The 10,006-nt window shown below is 34.2% G+C and overlaps 2 long non-coding RNA genes across 5 annotated transcripts; both read right to left on the bottom strand.

Moving 5' to 3' along the window:
* Positions 1 to 271: 271 nt before the first annotated feature.
* LOC113306838 lies at positions 272 to 1,515 on the bottom strand. The gene is made up of 2 exons (XR_003338865.1): positions 1,422 to 1,515; positions 272 to 595 (listed from the first exon to the last, which is right to left on the bottom strand). It is a non-coding gene; the product is annotated as an uncharacterized LOC113306838 (long non-coding RNA).
* A 2,994-nt stretch (positions 1,516 to 4,509) lies between these two features.
* Positions 4,510 to 7,657, bottom strand: LOC113302582. Of its 4 annotated transcripts, none has more exons than XR_003336951.1 (6): positions 7,496 to 7,657; positions 7,172 to 7,244; positions 6,601 to 7,088; positions 6,332 to 6,456; positions 6,074 to 6,249; positions 4,510 to 5,302 (listed from the first exon to the last, which is right to left on the bottom strand). It is a non-coding gene; the product is annotated as an uncharacterized LOC113302582 (long non-coding RNA). The 4 variants fall into 4 exon arrangements; XR_003336952.1 differs by having other exon boundaries at positions 6,727 to 7,088; XR_003336953.1 differs by having other exon boundaries at positions 6,871 to 7,088.
* Positions 7,658 to 10,006: the final 2,349 nt, after the last annotated feature.

Genomic DNA, 10,006 nt, shown 5'->3' with positions numbered 1-10,006 from the left:
TGAACCGCTATCGAGTAAGCCCCGACCAAAATGGTGCAAGTGTATTCAGCAATAATACACTAACGAGCACCTGAATGCACGAACCGAGCATTCCAAAACACGGAGAAACGATGAAACCATGGAGAAAATAATAATAATAGAATATTTATAACGCGTTTGGATACCAGAAGCATAAGTAGTTCTGCTTCTGAGAAGTTGAAAAGCAAAAAAGTTAGTTTGGCAACTAACTAACTTATAAGTTGAAAAGTAAATAAGCAAGTTTGACAAATTAAAAGAGTTAGAAGTTTAAATGATCATTGTTATTGTAATTAATTGGCAAAAAGAGAAAATTGCATAGCAGTGGTATGACTCGCATTTACTGTGACTTACAAATTGGTTGCTGAAATGAAATTGAAAAAAAAACGTTGGCTATGCCAAAGGTGCATATGTGAGCTCTGTCCAAAAACCCCAATCTTACACTTGACTCATCCTTTTGGTATGAGGCGTCAAAGTTGATCTTAATTATTCAGAGGCGGAATCCAACTTCCGTTTTCTTTATCCTAGCCAAGTCTAGCACTGCCCATATTTTCCCTCGCGAATATCTTGGTGTGAACTTCTGTTAGTGAACCAGTTCTGAATCAAACACTTGATCAACAAAAACTCTACATGAAACTCACAATTACACTATGAAATAGTAGTAGTAGTGTCACTGATGCACTAAGCAAAGTAAAACAAACATCACACGACACGAATCACGGAAAAATGCTAGCATAAAAATGCACAGCAATATCATTTGACCAGAATGATTAGTTGTTACTTCAGATTAATTCCATACAGTATCAAAGAAAGTTTATCGCCATCATTGGTGATAAACATTACAACCAAAAAGAAATATTTGGTGATTCAACTATACAAACAAAACAAATTGATGGATAACAAGCTGATAAGGGGAAACAACCTTATCTACTGAAACTAAGATCAAATAATTTATACGTTTGCACATACTAAATGGGTATGTAAATGACTAAATAATACCATTTTTAACAAATTCAAACAACTATAGCAATTCCAGACAACTAAACATGCAAATCAAAAAAAAAAAAAAAAATGAAAAATCTCCAAAAGTTCAAGTAGTATAGATATTAGTTTAACCCCAATTTTTATTCCCTTCTGTTTGATATTCAAAAATCCCTAAAATTTCAAGTTGTGGATATTAGTTAAACCCCAAGTTTTGTTTCCATCTGTCTGATATCATTGAAGACGAATTAAGAAAAGCATCAAATGTAATCTGCTGATTAAGAAAGATGGAAAGTTGACATTCATCAGCAGCTCACAAAAGTTCTATGAATTAAATTCATTTGACATTTCAGTACCTACGATAACTGGAAATGAGAAAACGAAAATCTAAAGACAAGAATTTCATCAAAAAATTTATGACCAACCTTTTAATGGTTTCTTCTTCTTCTCCCTAAGCTTGTGTATGTCTTCTCCTCGGAACTATCTTGAATTACAGGGAAGATAAAGAGGAAAGTAGATGTAACGAAGGAAAGTAATAAAAATTGGGAAACTTAGAAAATGCCCATGTGGGGAAATGTATTTAAGAAAATGTCCAAGTTTTTTTGAAAATGAAAAAAATGCTCATGGTTTGACCATTTTCGTCCCGTTTTTTTTTTTTTTTTGTTGAAAAAACGGCTAACGGACGTTTCATGACATGTGGCACTAAGTATGCCATGTCAGAGCTATGTCAAATGACATTCTAGCTCCTAAATCAGTTGGATCGGCCCGAGTTGGAACTGTGACTCAGCATGAACTCGACTCATGAGTGACAGCATGTTCTCTACACATGTCAACTTCAGTAACGGTTGGATGACACGTGTCATGATCTTGTAGGTCATATTATCTTTTTGTAACGGTCATATTATCTTTCAACCTGTATAAAAAACAATGGTGAGACCTAAATTCACTCAAATCTTAAAAAAAAAAACCAAAAAGACACACAGACATGAGAAAAACTCTGATATATTCTCCTAGTTGTAGTAGAGACAACAATATCAAGGCTAGTGAGGAGAACCATCCAATCCATCTATGTTCAATATGTGATGTGTGCAGCCGTGAATCAAAGGTTTGTCCTTGGATGTATTCTAGGTGTAAAACATATGCCTTGTAATGGCATAAGGAAATTACTTAGATCAAAGACAAGTGAAATAGAAGGTGAAATGTTCTTGAAGTGCTCAAATCCTACCTGCACATACTTTGAATGGTTTGCTTTAGCCATTGATGTAGTCAGATGTGCCGATATCAAGCTTCCATTTAAGATATGTTGTTGTGCTTGTGGAGAAGATGGCCACCCATATAACAAATGTCCACTGCATAATCTACAATGCTTCAAAGGTCACTGCAAATCAGAGATGAAACTGAAATTATGTAAGAATAATCACGAATTCAACATTGCTTATCTTACCTGCACAGATTGTGAAGTTTTTAGATGGGTTTCTGATCACATAGTCATTGCTTCAAAAGAAAGTGTTATGCATTCAAGTATTCATGTCAAAGAAATATGTAAGGAAGTTAACAAAAAAATTACAATGTAATCTGCAATATTTTAAAACTAATAAACTTGATTAATATTAAAAGGTACTTCAAATCCATATTGTTTTGTCATCAGTAAACAAGTTCAGACCTAAAAGCAGTTGATACAAAAGACAAACACTGCAAGAAAGGATCACAGATCCAACAAAAAAGTAAAACATACACACACATTACAGATTCTTTTCATTCTTTCCCTTCTTTCTCTTAGCCTGTGTGACAGTAGCAATGTTCTGAGCCACATATCCAATACCAGCAAAACCTTGACTAAAAATTTGTGTGTTACTAGTTCCTGCAGATGCAAATCTTTGAGTGGTTGGTACTGGAGGTGGTTTTCCATGAAAGGATGTTGTTGCATAAGACTCACCAACATATGATGTTTTTCCTTTCTTCTTTGCTTTTCCCCTTGCAGTGCTAGTTTCAGCTCCATCTGTGTGTTGTGCAAGTGAAGTTTGTAGCATCACACTCTGCATCTCCATTAGCCATTGAATTAAAATATTCAGAAAAAATATTATTGAGATGCTCACAACAACTAATGGGATAAAAAAAATCCCTATCCCAATTACGGTGACCTTGTTTCATAAGATACTCTGCAGCTTGAGCATTTTCTTGGTGCATAGCAGTCATGTGTTCCTACATTACCATTTGTACATTAGTATGTATTTACATTACTACTCTAGAAATGTAATTCAAACAAATTTAAAAGAAATAAACCTCAAAATGCTTTATCTTGTAGGCTTTGGCAGCATTCCACATTGAGTTGTGCAATGTGGGGGACTTATAGTATTTTTTTGAAATTCTTGTAATTATGCCTACAACATAATTCAGACACAGAAAAATGTAAAATTAATCATTGCAAATAAACAAGTTATTATACAGCAACAAATTTAAAAGTAAGTTAATTACCTCCAACAGTATCTATGGGGCATACCAAGAAAAACCTCTTCAACTGCTTCCAGCAAACCTTCCTGCTTATCTGATATGAAAGTGACTTTTCCAGAATGATGAGCTAAGATCCCTGGTGCCAAATCTTTGAGGAATATTAACCAGTTTTCTCTGGTTTCACTTCTAGCCACTCCAATACCTAAAGGCACTAATCTATTCTCACCATCAAGTGTTGTTGCAGCCATTAAGACACCACCCCATTTTCCAGTAAGATGGCATGCATCAAATCCTATAACACATCTGCAAGACTCCTGAAAGGCTTTCATTGGTGCAGCAAATGATATTTTCATAGTCTCAAACTTAAAATCTGCATATGCAGGTTTCAATATCAGTTCTTTCCAAAAAAAAAAAAATACTAATACAGAATAAAGAATAATACAAAACTGAAATATTAAAAGAACCTACCTTTTCTTCCATATGTAAACTTGGCAACATATCCTGGGTTAGTCTTGGCCACCATTGAACAGAACTTAGGCACATCTGCATAACTTTTTTCGTAATTTCCAAAAAATTCTTCTAGAACCAGATTCCTAGCTTTCCATACACAAATATAGGGAACTAGATTGTAACTCGTGCTTCGCACCGAGAGAATAGTATGATGGAAACCACATAACGTTCTAAATTGTTGAGCTTGAGCCATTCAACGGCTTTCATTAGTCACCATACCAAGCATGCTTGCTAAAGGGTGGGACTGAAATTAGCAGGAAATACCGTTTGAGTGATCTAGCGGTCGGAATTAGATTTAATTTTTTTGTCTCACATAAAAATGGATCCTGCTAATTCCGGTCCCCATTATCAATCATGATACCAAGAAGTCATCTTAGCACTATCCAAACATCAAGCAAATTTAAAAAATGGCACAATGTTAACACCATAAAATGTATCCACTACAATGTAGGGCAGTAGTAAAGCCTAGTGGCCTAATGCCTTGCACCAAAACCAAAATCTCAAATCATGCTGATCTGGAAAAAAACGAATTCATATCTTTATAAATTTTACTAAAAAATTTCCATTACATGATTAAATAACACACCTTCACACTTAAATACATGTCCTTGACCTGTGCAGGAGTAGGATGTTGAATCTCAAAAAAAAAAAACTGCTTCTAGTACAACTATAAATAATGATATCTTCCATTCATCATTAATGCAATCATTGAATGAATCAAGCTCACATGTTACTCTTCTGGATTTCTTTTCCAAAACTACTCCAGCTTCTTTCCCATCACCTGATTCTTGCTGTCTCGAATAGATGCTTGACGGCACAGAGGATCTACATGTCTAGTAAGAAGATCTACATGTCTAGTAAGAAGCAAGTTTCCCCATTTGAAGTACAGAGGATCCGTTGCAGAATAATTTATATCTTTTGGATATCTAATAAATAAACTCATACTAAGCTCGTGATATTTACAGACCTCGTATTTCAACAGGCAGGCGTTAATAGTGTTATAAAATGGCTTATAATAACAAAAACAGGATGTAATTGTAACCTATATTATGAGCGTAAAGAACAATTTCCAGCTCCCTGTTTTCCAAGAAAAGCTTGTTTCCATCAAGACTTGGTTAAATGCTTGATAAGTTGCTCTACCATGAAAAATCCAGAGGAAAATATTTCTGTGGAGCTGTAGCTACAACTACAGCTAGTCTATCAAAGCAATAGGATCTTGTAAAAATTACGAAGGAAGATAAACCCAAAGCAAAAAAAAGATAGTGTTCGGTAGAAGACGATGAGTAGGACCTGTACAAAGGACCCAGTCCTAAAGTTCCAAGAGCATAAACACCTCCATTTTGACCTGAACAATATATCCAATTAAAAATATCACTGCCAGCCATCAAAATATATTTATCTTCCGTGAATATTCTAAAGAAATCATATGAATATGTTATCTAAGATTTGCATAAGTTTAGCACGTTTGGTATAAAATATGTGAATATTGACGGCAATTTAAACATCTAAATACGAAATCTATGCACACCACCTCCAAATTAGTTTCATGATTTTGGTGGTATGTTCTGTTGATCCTCTGACATTAGGAAAAATGGGTTAATTTGAAGTGTGATGATTGTGGTGCATGTATGTTTGGCTGCACATTTACTCATTATTGTACCATTCTAACAACGTCTACCTCTGTAACGGTGCAATGGAGAAAGTCTACAACAGCAGCAAACTCTCTTATATCTGAACCTTTTTGCTTACAAAAAAATGTAAATGCTCTACTATCAGAATATCACCTCACATCTAGTAATAGTATGTGCTGCTTAAACCTACAGAAATATGGAGTTTCCCTCTTGTGGATCATACAAAACTGTTTCTGAAAATGTTTGTGACCTTTGACCTTTCACGTATGTAGATAATTGTATTACCTCACACCCAGTGACAGAATGCTCAGTTTGAAACAACAGAGATACGGAGTTTGCCTCTTGTGGATAATATGGAACCGTTACTGAAATGTTCATGGTCTTTGTCCTTTCACTTTGTAGATAATGAATGTTGATCACTTTAAGCGAGGTAAATTTAACATTTTACAAAATATTAGACAGATCATATATTGATGACAACTTACCTGTACCTAAGTGAAACAGGATGCATATGCCGTGTGGATGCAACCAATTTCCCACCTTCTATTCTCCAACATGATCACGAATAATTGGTTTCCCGTTTGCTCCGCGAGGTAGTATAAGTGAACCATACCCCAAGTTCTCTAGTTTCAGCTAACCCCTTCCTTAATTATCACAACACCTGAAACAACAATATTTAACAATCATCTTTCTAAAACCAATCCCAGCCAAATACTGACCAAAATGTATTAATGACAGGGAACCTTTCCAGAGACTCTATCAAGCTCATCAATAAAATTCTACTGTATTCCAGGCATCCTGCCGCAACCAACCGACTAAACCAATTCATGAATCAATAAAAAATACATCTGGGTACAATTTGATCAATCTGCAACAAACATATCAAAAATATGAAAAATTGTGATGAGTTTCTGCTTGGCATTTCCACAAACAGTAAAGTTCGTTAGGTTTGATCTTTCAAAATAACCAAAAAGTGAAGAAAAAAAAGTAAAGACAATTCCCTGCAGGGTACCTGCAGCATATGAAATGTCTTAAGAAAATCAATGGACCAAGTTTGCTAATTAGCAATTGTACTGAACATATCATAGAAAAACCCACAAAAATATTAGTACAATGAAATAGAAAAAATACTACTTACAGAAGACTTAAGGATCAAACATTGACATGCATAGATGGAGAGACACTTTTAATAAGGACTCGGAACCAACCGACAATATCACCCAGACCATTTGCTCACTATTTAATGTCATGACAAAATGAGGAAGTAGAATAGCAAACATACAGAAGAAAGAAGAGCAGTCTCTGCTCCATGTGAACCTTTGAATGTAACATATCTTCAATGCTATACTCCATGGGTTCCTTCCTTGAAATCATATATTCAGTCTCTTCCATATTATCTGCAATTTCAGCAGCTTCCATAGGCTTGTCTAATAGTCTGCTATTTACTCCCGAAATAGAAATCTTTATTACTTGATAATGTGTCCACCAAAATTCTCCTTCCTACCAATATGACAATCACAATCAAATATGACTAAGACATTATAGCGTAATACACCCAACAAAATAAAAATTAATCCACTTACCTTGACATAATCAATTGGTCCGTCATCGCATTAAAAGTTCATTCAACAATTCACTGTAATAGAGTTGATTTCACTGTAATCGTATTAAAAGTACATCAGTTTAATAAAAGTTCATTCAAAAAATCAATTTTAAAGCTCGAAATGACAGAAAACTAAAAACCCTAATTGATAAATTTATATAGTTAATGATTAAACTCTTGGTATAGTGAATTACCACTTATATACAAACAAATCCCTAACTTTCGATAAACAAAATTTAAATCATAAAACCAAAAGTTGGTTTTTATCAGTTTGATTCATAGATAAAGAAAGATAGAGAATTACCTTTTGTAATTTTTGGCAATCTTTGATGAGATTGACATTCGTAAACCATCTTTTTGGGTACTGAAGAACAAATTTTTGGGAAAAAAAACACAGAGATTTGAGAAGTTGAGAAGTTATGGACGAACAAAAGTAGGAGAATACTTTTTTGCGGTGAAAATTGAAGTGGGGGGCGGTTAGTCGATGAAAGATAAAAGTGGGAATAGTGGTTTCCCTGAATGTGTAATTAGGGTGTAAACTTCTTTTTTTGCTTAATTGATGTGGGGCAGAATGAATGAGAAAGTTCTATTATTCGATATTCACATTATAATTGTCCACATCATCATAAAGTGGGGTTAGAATGAATCAGAAATGAGTATTGAGTTTCAATTATCATCTTGTTAGATAGATAGATGTTGATGTTGTGAGTAACTGCAAAGTTTTCTTGAATATTCTTGGACTTTGGTATGAAAGCCCCATCACTTACTTTCAAACTATCAAGTACAACATCTCTACCTTTCTTATCCCCAACACACGTGTGTTCCAAGTTAACCTTTATAACAATAAAAGTTGACCCATTCTTTACTTTACTAGCATAAACAAACCATTTACAGTCATATTCATCCTTAAACCTACACAGAGCCCTAACTTGCACATAGCAACTTTTTTTACATTTGAGCTGCCAATTATTAATGACACAAAATCTCTTAAGATACTTTTTAAAATGTGCTTTATTATGAAAGGCATACTTTACCAACATCTTATTAGAGTCCACTGCTGGTATTACATCTTCTTCAGGGAATAGATTTGGATCATCTTCCTCACCAATGTTGTTGATATCTGGTTGGTATTTGTTGTACCAATCAGGTTTGTCACCAACTTCATTAATCACTATTTCAGGGCCACCATCATCTTTATCTTCAGCTTCAAGACCACTACCATCATCTTTATCTTCAGCTTCAGGACCACTACCATTTTCATCTGCAAAGAACAAACATTAAAGTTTTTAAGTTATTATACTTACATAAATTAACATTTATTACTACTATTCAAGATTTACCACTTTCCATACCTTCACTGCTACTTGATTCCTCAATGTGACCTGGAACTTTATGTCTCTAAATATTCAGCATAATCCTTCTCATCATCTTCACCACTATCAAATATTAAAGGGCATCTGGATCTTCAACTGGGTTACACTCATCCAACTCAGTGTTCTCTAGTTGCACAATTTCCTCAACTTCAGACTCATTTTCATCATTGTACACAATGCTGCATTGTGTTACATTAAACCAATAATCATGATCAAAATTCTCTTGACTTGGTTGATCTAACTTCTCTTCACATGGTTGACTGCTACCCTGTGTTGTATTGGTTCCAACTCTACTAGCTTGACTCAAACGTGACATACTCTCCACTTCATTCAACAAATCCACAAAACATAATTTCCTAGATGCTCCTCCTTGTTGATCAAAATTCTGCACTTCAGAAGCTTTATTTAACCTTACTGATCTCCTAGGTGGTGGCTTAGTCTTCTCCTTTGAAACTTGCCTCTTATTTATCTTCAAAACCTTCTTTGGTGTCTCATCGTTTGTTATCACTGGTTGTAGTTCCATTGCAGCATTGAAGAAGTCATCATCTCCAAATTCAGAATTATTTAAAGTCATTTGAAGATGTATAAAATCAGCTTCATCAGATACAGAAGTGTCCCAGAACTTAAAGAAGTCATCATTTGTTACCAAAGATTCAGGGGAACATGGATCATCAGGTGTGTAATACAAGTTCACTATTTCTTCTTTTTCCAGAGCCAACCTAACATGCACCATTTTCTCAAACTTCTTCAAATCTATTTCTTCTCTGTCTATGTGAGGGAAATCCACTCTCAACTTACTCATGTGAACATACACACTAATGTTCCTGTATGGATAATAAACATATCCCCTGCAACAGAACACCAATTACCACAAAATTAGTAATTGAAACTATTTGAATTGCAATTTCAAATTGAAACCCTAATCCCTTACAAAAATCAACAAATTAAAACTTTGAAACCCTAATTAAATCAAATACTCAAATTAAAAGTCCTAATAGCATAAAATCTTCAAATTCAAACCCTAATTACATACAAAATGGACAAAATATTTAAAAATCAGAATCAGATACTATATTTATTTTATTTTGGGATTACCGATTTTGTTTTTAAACAAAAGAAACAAAAGAAAAAACCCATTACATATCAATTTTCACAGCACCCATGATAGATTTGATTCCCTTTTCAAACAAAAACAAAGAAATCTAAACAAATAAAATGAACAGAAAAAACAAAGTTAGGGTTTAGGTTAAAAACTTACGGCTTTAAAGACTTTGGCTTCTCTTTTTTGCTCTTCATGTTCACGGTTATAGAAACAAAGATATTAAAAACCTAATCTACCAATACGAAGAACAAATCATCGATTTCAATAACTCAGACTCTTGTTTTTCTGGTTTCTTCAAACTTAGAGACCCAGATAGAGAGGCGGAGAAAACTGAGTGCAA

This window comes from Papaver somniferum, chromosome 8, assembly GCF_003573695.1.
Source record: "Papaver somniferum cultivar HN1 chromosome 8, ASM357369v1, whole genome shotgun sequence".
Lineage (NCBI taxonomy): Eukaryota > Viridiplantae > Streptophyta > Magnoliopsida > Ranunculales > Papaveraceae > Papaver > Papaver somniferum.
This window is presented reverse-complemented; position numbering and strand designations above follow the sequence as displayed.